Raw genomic sequence first — 12,331 nt, forward strand, 5'->3', positions numbered from 1 at the left:
TTAGACCCTTCCTACAGCATGCAATATGATATCTCAATGATTCTAATAACAAACCTGAGACCCGTCCTATAACATGAGATGGGATATCCAACTCCTTCCCATTCCAATCCTGAGACTCTTCCGATAGCAGAGATGTGATATCTCAATGCTTATACCAAACCTGAGATCCTTCCTATAACATGAGATGTGATATCCAACTCCTTCCCATTCCAATCCTGAGACACTTCCTATAGCATGAGATGTGATATCCAACTCCTTCCCATTCCAATTCTGAGACCCTTCCTATAATATGAGACTTGATATCTCAATGCTTCTAATACCAAACCTGAGACCCGTAATATAACATGAGATGTGATATCCAAATCCTTCCCCTTCCAAACCTTAGACCCTTCCTTTATCATGAGATGTGATATCCAACTCCTTCCCATTCCAATCCTGAGACCCTTCCGATATCATGAGATGTGATATCTCAAAGCTTCTAATATCAAACTTGAGACCCTCCCTATAGCATGAGATGTGATATCCAAGTCCTTCCCATTCCAATCCTGAGACCCTTCCTATAGCATGAGATGTGATATCTCAATGCTTATACCAAACCTGAGACCCTTCCTATAGCATGAGATGTGATATCCAACTGCTTCCCATTCCAATCCTGAGACCCTTCCTATAGCATGAGATGTGATATCTCTATGCTTCTAATACCAAACCTGAGATCCTTCCTCTAACATGAAATGTGATATCCAACTCCTTCCCTTTCCAAACCTAAGAGCCTATCTATAGCATGAGATGTGATATCCAAGTCCTTCACATTCCAACCCTTAGACCCTTCCTACAGCATGCAATATGATATCTCAATGATTCTAATAACAAACCTGAGACCCGTCCTATAACATGAGATGGGATATCCAACTCCTTCCCATTCCAATCCTGAGACTCTTCCGATAGCAGAGATGTGATATCTCAATGCTTATACCAAACCTGAGACCCTTCCTGTAACATGAGATGTGATATCCAAATCCTTCCCGTTCCAAACCTGAGACCCTTCCTTTAGCATGAGATGTGATATCCAGCTCCTTCCCATTCCAATCCTGAGACACTTCCGATAGCATGAGATGTGATATCACAATGCTTCTAATATCAAAACTGAGACCCTCCCTATAGCATGATATGTGATATCTAAGTCCTTCCCATTCCAATCCTGAGACCCTCCCTATAGCATGAGATGTGATATCCAACTCCTTCCCATTCCAATCCTGAGACCCTTCCTATAGCATGAGATATGATATCTCAATACTTCTAATACCAAACGTGAGATCCTTCCGATAACATGAGATGTGATATCCAAATCCTTCCTGTTAAGACGGATTTCTGAACTCTGTCCTGGTGGCGCAGAAGTTCAGAAGGCCAACCTAATTACTTGGAACAGGGTAACCTCTGGACAAGCCAGACCAATCAAGGTAGCGATCGCGGCGGTCAAGACTAGGTCTCAAGAGGGGTGAGGGTGACTGAAAGCCCGCAATGAGCACACAAAGCAAGAGCGCTTACAAACTACTCCAAACAGTTGTTATATCAAAAATAGATACACATTTATTTTAAGGCCTTTAAAATAATGACCGTAGCGAGAAAATCACAATATTAAACCAACACATACCATATCAACACAATATATATACAAATACACAGTCGCAAGCGTTTAAAGCACGAAATATGTAGTCCACCTGCCAGGGAAGGAAAACAGGCAGTGCGATAATGCTTTCGACTCAGTTCGCCTTCATCGGCACCTAACTAGATGGAAGTCCGAGCCCTGCGAAGAGTGGAGCCTTGTGCTCAAAGTACCTGCCACGCCGGTGCCGACGGGCACAAGGGGAAGCTCTTCGGAGGAAGTCAGGCGGTTCACGTTAGTGCACAGCAGAAGAAGAACAGGTTCCGCAACTCAAGCGCAGCCTTCACAGCGGGCAGAAGCAGAGCGCGAGCGCGGCAAAAGGGTGCTGTTTTTACACAGCAGGGAAAAGCAATGGGATACTGCAGGAGGGCGACCAGATCCTAGATATACTACTCCCCGGTCCCCGAAGCAAGCAGACCCAGGCTTCTCCACGATAGTTTCAGCAGCTGGCAGGTTCAGAAGAGCAGGGAACGCTTTGTAGTCGTGCAGAGCAAAAAGACGTCCCAATCGACGAAACCGGCACAGTTTTGTTGCCGCACAGGACAACGGAGCGGCCGTGTGTATTCGAGCCAAATGAACCCTCCTCCCTTCAGACCTGGGGACGCCAAGCGTACGAAGCGTGGGAGAGGGACAAGGACTCGCAATACAACACAACCTGGCGGCGGTTGCAGAGCCAAACTCCTTTGTAAGCTGGTCAGTCAACTGGATGGCCCAGAGACGCTTCCGAAGGCTTACTTGGCAGGAGATGGTTGAAGATGCCAGGAATAGCTGTTCCTGCTATTCCAAAGGTCGAAGCACCAGTACAGGCCTTCTGGTTCGATCAAAGGAGGACAGGGGCTCTCCGGACGACAGCAGTGCAAAGGAGGATTCCTTCAGCGGGTCACCAGCGATTCCTCGGTCCAGCCTCGTAGTTGCAGGATACTTGGCTCCTGTATTCCTTCGTTCGTGAGAACTCAGGAGATCGACATGGTAGTGGTGTTTCCAGCCCCCTCTTATCCACGGTTCCCTTCGCGCCAAAACGGAGGGGAGCCAATGGGAGATCCGCTCTTCAAAACACATACCATACGTGGACCAATCACGGACCACGGTGGTCCCAGGCATTCACACCACCCTAGACTCTCTGGCACCCAGGATGTGTATTGGGACCAGACATCCCAGCCCACACCCTGGAGGCACACAAACGACATGTAGAAGCCCGCGAAAGCAACCACGTTTCGCGGGAAAGTACATGCCCAAATAAGGAAGGCCCCGGGTCGCCGGACCTGGGGAAGGTGAAGGGAGCAAGACGGACAGTGGACAGGACAAAGGAGCCTCGTGGCCTGGCCATTTTGGGAGCCAGGCCACCATTTTGGGTTCAGTGCAAAAACGTGCTCAGAACGCCAAAAGGAGCTCAAAATAAACAAAACGATCGCTGCCACCATTCCAATCCCTGAATGACTTGCACCGATCAAATACCATCCTAAAAGAGTATCTAGGGCCTGTAGAAGGCTAGAGACCCAAGAGAGCTGTAACTTAGCTTACAGTGCCCTCTTGTGTCGTGTTGCACTAAAGCTGCGACACGATAAAAGAAACTACGGGAAACCACGTTCCCCGGTACTGACTGTCTTAAGGGCATGTCAGTTTCCCCGTAAGAAAGGAGCGAAAGCCCAGAGAAGTGCGGCAGAAGGCTGTACTTCTCTGGCAAAGTCAAGAACAAGGTTAAAAACAATAGCAAAAAGTTTAGGGGTTGCCACATGGAAGGAAAATTCCCTACAATTACGAAATCTTTCCTAACACTCGCCCCTCCCAGACTATGGACAGGGGGAACTAATCCACCCCTGGATGAGTCTCTTGTTCAGGTCGGTTAAACATTCTGGACAACCCATCAGCATTGCTATGTTGGACACCTGGTCTATGCTCAATAGTGAATTCGAAGCCTTGAAGACTTATGGACCACCTAAGCAACTTTGGATTCTCCCCCTTCATGTTCATTAGCCACTTTAACGGCTTATGGTCAGTCTGCACAGTGAAGTGGGTCCCATAGAGGTAGGGCCTCAGCTTCCTTAGGGCCCACACAACAGAGAAACATTCTTTCTCTACCGTGGACCATCTGAGCTCTCTGTCCTTAAGCTGGCGACTAATAAAACCGATAGGGTGTTCCTTACCCTTCTCATCTACTTGTGATAGTACAGCTCCTATCCCAGTGTCAGAGGCATCCGTCTGCACGATAAAAGGTCTTTGATAATCAGGGGCCCTGAGCACAGGGGCCTGGCACAAGGAGTCTTTTAAGCCATTGAAGGCCTTCTCACACTCGTCGGTCCAAGTTACCTTCTTGGGTTTCTTCGGAGTTGTGAGGGCAGTCAGAGGAGCAGCTATGGTACCATAGTCTGCCACAAAATTGCGGTAATACCCCGTGAGTCCTAAAAAGGCTCTCACTTGGGTTTGCGTAGTGGGGGTAGGCCAGTCTTGTACTGCTTGTACTTTACTGGGTAGAGGCTGTATCCTCCCTCCACCTACTTCATGTCCAAGGTAAACCACTGAGCCTTGTCCAATCTGGCACTTACTAGCCTTTATGGTCAAGTGGGCTTTCTGAAGAGCCTGGAGCACAATCCCGAGGTGTTTCACATGGTCTTCCCAGGTGGCACTGAAAACTGCTATATCGTCCAGATATGCAAGACAGAATTCGTCCAACCCATTCAACACATGATTCACAAGCCTCTGGAAAGTGGCAGGTGCATTCTTCAACCCGAACGGCATTACCCGGAATTGGTAAAGGCCGTCTGGTGTAGAAAATGCCGTCTTCTCCCTGGCATGTTCTGCTAACGCTATTTGCCAATAGCCAGCAGTGAGGTCAAACGTGCTGACGTACTTGGAGGCACCCAAAGTATCCACCAGCTCATCTGTTCGAGGCAAGGGGTGGGCATCTGTCTTGGTGACAGCATTCAGAGCCCTGTAATCCACGCAGAACCTCAATTCAGAAGTGCCTGCCTTTGGAACCAGAACCACAGGACTGGACCAAGGACTACTAGAGGGTTCAATCACCCCAAGGTCTAACATTTTGTTGACCTCGGTCTTAATATAAGACCGTACTTTATCCGACATCCTGTATCCCCTACTTTTGGTAGGTACACTGTCTCCTGTGTCAATGTTATGTTTGCACCAAGGTGTCAAACCAGGGGACTGTGAAAACAGGGGGGAAAACTGCCTAAGCAAACTTTTCACCTCAGCCTGCTGATCAGAAGTCAGGTGAGGGGCCACTCGGACACCCTCAACGGAGCTATCTGAAGGACCGCTTTGGAACAGGTCGGGAAGAGGTTCAGACTCCTCTTCCTCAACGTCTGACGCCAGTAGCAGTGCTGCGATTTCGACTCTTGGGACGAAAGCCTTCAGCCTATTCACGTGAAACACTTTTGGAGCCTGTCCAGGCCTTCCAAGGTCCACTAAATAGTTCACCTCACCCAGGGGCTCCACCACTGTGTAAGGGCCTGACCATTTGTCCTGTAAAGCGCGAGGCCTTATTGGATTCATGATCAGGACTTGCTGACCAGGTGTAAAGTTGATGAGGGAAGCTTTCTGGTCGTACCAATGTTTCACCAGCGCTTGCCCTGCCTTCAATTTATCACTAGCCAAGCCCATCAGAAGTACCATCCGTTTTCTGAGCCCTAGCACATAGTCAACTACATTGGTAGTAACAGGGGGAGTGGGCATCTCCCATCCCTCCTTGACAATGGCTAAGGGTCCCCGTACGGGATGACCGAACAGAAGTTCGAAGGGGCTGAAGCCAACACCCTCCTGTGGTACCTCTCGGTAGGCAAACAGCAAGCATGGTAAAAGAAGATCCCATTTTCTTCTCTGGGGCTCCTCCAGAGCCCCAATCATGCTCTTTAACGTTCTGTTGAAACGTTCCACCAGACCATTGGTCTGGGGGTGGTATGCAGAAGAGAACTTGTAGGTGACCCCACATTCTTTCCACATAGCCTGCATATACTTCGACATAAAGTTGCTGCCACGATCTGACACAACTTCTTTAGGGAAGCCAACCCTAGTAAATATGCCGAGTAAAGCTTTTGCAACTGACTTGGCAGTTACAGTTTTCAATGGGATGGCCTCAGGATACCTGGTTGCATGGTCGACCAGCACCAGGATAAACCTATTGCCCGAGGATGTTTGCGGGTCAAGGGGACCGACGATGTCGATCCCTACCCTTTCAAATGGTACCCCCACAACTGGGAGCGGTACCAACGGAGCTTGGATTGTCGCGCCAACCTTACCAGACAACTGGCAGGATGCGCAACTCCTGCAGTGACTTTCTACTTGCACCCCCATCTTGGGCCAGTAGAAGTGCATGGATAACCTTTGCTTGGTCCTCTTCATACCAAGGTGACCAGCAAGGGGAACTTCATGCGCCAACTGCAGGAGGAAGGGTCTAACAGCAAGGGGAACCACCAACCTCCTATGGTCTCCTTCTGTAGACTCTGTGGGCTCACTATACAGGAGTCCACCTTCCCAATAAATCCTATGCTTCCCAGGAGGTTCACCCTCAAGCTGGGAGCAGGCCTGTCTCATTAGGCCTTCCAGAGATGGGCACTCACGTTGGCCTTTACTGAATTCGTCCCTATCAGGACCTCCTTCAACTAACAAGTCTTTTAGTTCAGGATGATCGTTGGGGTCGAATACTTCAGGCATCGCCACCTCCTCGTCAGGCTCGGGCGATTGACCAACTTCCTCCACCGCAGTGGTAGGCGAGCTCGGGGGAATATTCTCTTTCCCCCGTCTTGACTTGTAGACTCCTTTCGCCTTGGGTTGCCCCTTCGGCTGGGGCGGCGTATTGGACTTGGCCAATGCTGCCCGTGCTTGAGATCGTGTGTAGGGTCGTTCGGCAGTGTCTCCTACGAGCCCTAAAGCTCTGAGATCATTACCTAATAAGACCTTTCCCGGGACGTTTCTCTGAATGCTCACTGGAATCCTGACTGCTGTACCATTTAAAGTTAGATTAACAGGGATCACGGGAAACATACGGAGGGGGCCGTCAGCCAACTTAGTGGGCATCAGAGTAGCTCTGGCAACTTCCTCTGAGTCTACCAAGGTAGAATCCACTACAGTTCGACTGCACCCACTATCCCTAAGAGCTGGAGTATCCACTCCATTGATCAGCACACTGTCTTTAAAGTAGTGCTTGGTATTATCCGGAATCCTAGCATACGCCTCTGCGACTTTAGGCTCCCAGGAACCCAGGGACACTAAAACTACCTCGGCCTCTATTCCGCTGGGAAATGAGTCCGAGGAGAAGGATGCTCCTGTAATCTCTTCTTCCTCGTAGGAGGAGAAGGCCAGATTAGCGGAGTGGACCCCCAAAGGTCTAACCTTACAACGGGGATCCCCCTTCACATGGTCAGTTGCTCCACAAGAAAAACAAGCCCCAGTGGGTCTGTTTACGTAGGGAGGCTTATTGTAACCAGAGTTCTGTTTCGGAGGCGCACCTCCACTACCCTGTGAGTTCTCTTGTGTCTTACCCTTGTTTTTCTTTTTGTGGCCCTTTTGGGAAGAAGATTTAGCAGATTCCCCACCCTCCATATCTTTGGACTTTTTCCCCTCCTCTTGCTTACCAGGATGAGTTTTGTCCTTATGGGACACTCGATGTGACACCCATAAGTCTGCTGCAATGGCCAGCTTCTTAGGATCTATCTCCTTCGAATCGGCCAAATTCTGCTTAAGCTCCGGGGAAGAAGAAGCAAAAATGTGTTCCAGCATGACAAGATTTATCATGCCGTCGAAGGTAGAAACCTTATAGCCTTCGACCCAGCCAGTTAAGTTTTTCAAAGATTCAGCGACATAAGATACCCAAGTACCACCTTCCTTTTTCTTATACTCTCGAAAACGCTTTAAATATTGGGCCGGAGTCTTCCCAAACTTTAAAATGAGAGTCTGCTTTAACATTGCGAAATCAGCCCGCTCAGTCTTCGACATTTCCATAATGGCACTACAGCCAGAATGGGGCAGTCTACTGAGCAACCACGCAATCTTATCAGCATTGTCAACTTCCTGGACCTCGCATGCATACTCAAACGCATTCAGCCAGTCCATAATGTCATTCCTCTCTTCATACACACTGAGCAGATCTTTTGGAAACCGTGGATGAGAGGAGGCCCCAGACCCATGTCCAGGACCCTTGGATCCATTTGCAACCTGAAGCTTGGCCAGTTCCAACTGGTGATCCCTGTCTTTTTGTTTTTCTGCCTGTTCGATTTTTAGTTTGGCTATGCTGAATTCAAGCTCCTGCTGCCTAAACCGCAGCTCTTGCTTCTTGAATTCAAGCATAGCCTCCCCATCAGCACTGGCAGAGGAAACATTAGACAGCTCGTCCTCCCTGTCCTCGTGGTCGCGGTGGAACAGTGCGGCGGCAGAACCGTCGGTTCTACCAGTGAGAGCAGCCCCACCACCTTCCGCACTGTCCTCAGAAGTAATAGCGTCAAGCTGCGCTTCTTGCCACGCCACGATTCTTTGGATCATTTCCAATTTAGTGCCTTGAGAGGAAACACCTCTCTCCGCACACATCTTTTTCAGCGTTTCTGATTTGGAAGCATTTAAAGTTAACAACGTACTTGTTTCCATACTGTTTGATAGGACTATGGCCTTTTTAAAGTTATACTATAACAATTCACTACGTGTACTGTTTGGAATAACCTGAAATGCCTTAGTTCGAGCGCAACACTGGATACCTTCAGTCGTATCCCACCGCTGTACACCAATTTGTTAAGACGGATTTCTGAACTCTGTCCTGGTGGCGCAGAAGTTCAGAAGGCCAACCTAATTACTTGGAACAGGGTAACCTCTGGACAAGCCAGACCAATCAAGGTAGCGATCGCGGCGGTCAAGACTAGGCCTCAAGAGGGGTGAGGGTGACTGAAAGCCCGCAATGAGCACACAAAGCAAGAGCGCTTACAAACTACTCCAAACAGTTGTTATATCAAAAATAGATACACATTTATTTTAAGGCCTTTAAAATAATGACCGTAGCGAGAAAATCACAATATTAAACCAACACATACCATATCAACACAATATATATACAAATACATAGTCGCAAGCGTTTAAAGCACGAAATATGTAGTCCACCTGCCAGGGAAGGAAAACAGGCAGTGCGATAATGCTTTCGACTCAGTTCGCCTTCATAGGCACCTAACTAGATGGAAGTCCGAGCCCTGCGAAGAGTGGAGCCTTGTGCTCAAAGTACCTGCCACGCCGGTGCCGACGGGCACAAGGGGAAGCTCTTCGGAGGAAGTCAGGCGGTTCACGTTAGTGCACAGCAGAAGAAGAACAGGTTCCGCAACTCAAGCGCAGCCTCCACAGCGGGCAGAAGCAGAGCGCGAGCGCGGCAAAAGGGTGCTGTTTTTACACAGCAGGGAAAAGCAATGGGATACTGCAGGAGGGCGACCAGATCCTAGATATACTACTCACCGGTCCCCGAAGCAAGCAGACCCAGGCTTCTCCACGATAGTTTCAGCAGCTGGCAGGTTCAGAAGAGCAGGGAACGCTTTGTAGTCGTGCAGAGCAAAAAGACGTCCCAATCGACGAAACCGGCACAGTTTTGTTGCCGCACAGGACAACGGAGCGGCCGTGTGTATTCGAGCCAAATGAACCCTCCTCCCTTCAGACCTGGGGACGCCAAGCGTACGAAGCGTGGGAGAGGGACAAGGACTCGCAATACAACACAACCTGGCGGCGGTTGCAGAGCCAAACTCCTTTGTAAACTGGTCAGTCGACTGGATGGCCCAGAGACGCTTCTGAAGGCTTACTTGGCAGGAGATGGTTGAAGATGCCGGGAATAGCTGTTCCTGCTATTCCAAAGGTCGAAGCACCAGTACAGGCCTTCTGGTTCGATCAAAGGAGGACAGGGGCTCTCCGGACGACAGCAGTGCAAAGGAGGATTCCTTCAGCGGGTCACCAGCGATTCCTCGGTCCAGCCTCGTAGTTGCAGGATACTTGGCTCCTGTATTCCTTCGTTCGTGAGAACTCAGGAGATCGACATGGTAGTGGTGTTTCCAGCCCCCTCTTATCCACGGTTCCCTTCGCGCCAAAACGGAGGGGAGCCAATGGGAGATCCGCTCTTCAAAACACATACCATACGTGGACCAATCACGGACCACGGTGGTCCCAGGCATTCACACCACCCTAGACTCTCTGGCTCCCAGGATGTGTATTGGGACCAGACATCCCAGCCCACACCCTGGAGGCACACAAACGACATGTAGAAGCCCGCGAAAGCAACCACGTTTCACGGGAAAGTACATGCCCAAATAAGGAAGGCCCCGGGTCGCCGGACCTGGGGAAGGTGAAGGGAGCAAGACGGACAGTGGACAGGACAAAGGAGCCTCGCGGCCTGGCCATTTTGGGAGCCAGGCCACCATTTTGGGTTCAGTGCAAAAACGTGCTCAGAACGCCAAAAGGAGCTCAAAATAAACAAAACGATCGCTGCCACCATTCCAGTCCCTGAATGACTTGCACCGATCAAATACCATCCTAAAAGAGTATCTAGGGCCTGTAGAAGGCTAGAGACCCAAGAGAGCTGTAACTTAGCTTACAGTGCCCTCTTGTGTCGTGTTGCACTAAAGCTGCGACACGATAAAAGAAACTACGGGAAACCACGTTCCCCGGTACTGACTGTCTTAAGGGCATGTCAGTTTCCCCGTAAGAAAGGAGCGAAAGCCCAGAGAAGTGCGGCAGAAGGCTGTACTTCTCTGGCAAAGTCAAGAACAAGGTTAAACACAATAGCAAAAAGTTTAGGGGTTGCCACATGGAAGGAAAATTCCCTACAATTACGAAATCTTTCCTAACACTTCCCCTTCCAAACCTGAGACCCTCCCTTTAGCATGAGATGTGATATCCAACTCCTTCCTATTCCAATCCTGAGACTCTTCTGATAGCATGAGATGTGATATCTCAATGCTTCTAATACCAAACCTGAGATCCTTCCGATAGCATGAGATGTGATATCTCAATGCTTCTAATACCAAACCTGAGATCCTTCCTATAACATGAGATGTGATATCCAAATCCTTCCCCTTCCAAACCTGAGACCCTCCCTTTAGCATGAGATGTGATATCCAACTCCTTCCCATTCCATTCCTGAGACCCTTCTGATAGCATGAGATGTGATATCTCAATGCCTCTAATACCAAACCTGAGATCCTACCTCTAACATGAAATGTGATATCCAACTCTTTCCCCTTCCAAACCTGAGAGCCTTCCTATAGCATGAGATGTGATATCCAAGTCCTTCCCATTCCAATCCTGAGAACCTTCCTATAGCTTGAGATGTGATATCCAACTCCTTCCCATTCCAATTCTGAGACCCTTCCTATACTATGAGACTTGATATCTCAATGCTTCTAATACCAAACCTGAGACCCGTAATATAACATGAGATGTGATATCCAAATCCTTCCCCTTCCAAACCTTAAACCCTTCCTTTATCATGAGATGTGATATCCAACTCCTTCCCATTCCAATCCTGAGACCCTTCCGATATCATGAGATGTGATATCTCAAAGCTTCTAATATCAAACTTGAGACCCTCCCTATAGCATGAGATGTGATATCCAAGTCCTTCCCATTCCAATCCTGAGACCCTTCCTATAGCATGAGATGTGATATCTCAATGCTTCTAATACCAAACCTGAGACCCTTCCTATAACATGAGATGGGAATATCCAACTCCTTCCCATTCCAATCCTGAGACCCTTCCGATAGCAGAGATGTGATATCTCAATGCTTATACCAAACCTGAGATCCTTCCTATAACATGAGATGTGATATCCAACTCCTTCCCATTCCAATCCTGAGACACTTCCTATAGCATGAGATGTGATATCTCACTGCTTATACCAAACCTGAGACCCTTCCTATAGCATGAGATGTGATATCTCAATGCTTCTAATATCAAACTTGAGACCCTACCTATAGCATGAGATGTGATATCCAAGTCCTTCCCATTCCAATCCTGAGACACTTCCTATAGCATGAGATGTGATATCTCAATGCTTCTAATACCAAACCTGAGACTCTTCCTATAACATGAGATGTGATATCCAACTCCTTCCCATTCCAATCCTGAGACCCTTCCTATAGCATGAGATGTGATGTCTCAATGCTTCTAATACCAAACCTGAGATCCTTCCTATAACATGAGATGTGATATCCAACTCCTTCCATTCCAATCCTGGACCCTTCCTATAGCATGAGATGTGATATCTCAATGCTTATACCAAACCTGAGACCCTTCCTATAGCATGAGATGTGATATCCAACTCCTTCCCATTCCAATCCTGAGACCCTTCCTATAGCCTGAGATGTGATATCTCAATGCCTCTAATACCAAACCTGAGATCCTTCCTCTAACATGAAATGTGATATCCAACTCCTTCACTTTCCAAACCTGAGAGCCTATCTATAGCATGAGATGTGATATCCAAGTCCTTCCCATTCCAATCCTTAGACCCTTCCTACAGCATGCAATATGATATCTCAATGATTCTAATAAAAAACCTGAGACCCGTCCTATAACATGAGATGGGATATCCAACTCCTTCCCATTCCAATCCTGAGACACTTCCGATAGCAGAGATGTGATATCTCAATGTTTATACCAAACCTGAGACCCTTCCTATAACATGAGATGTGATATCCAAC

The sequence above is a fragment of the Ambystoma mexicanum genome, unplaced genomic scaffold (assembly GCF_040938575.1).
Source record: "Ambystoma mexicanum isolate Mex_15411 unplaced genomic scaffold, UKY_AmexF1_1 Mex_scaf4, whole genome shotgun sequence".
In the NCBI taxonomy this organism is placed as follows: Eukaryota; Metazoa; Chordata; class Amphibia; order Caudata; family Ambystomatidae; genus Ambystoma; species Ambystoma mexicanum.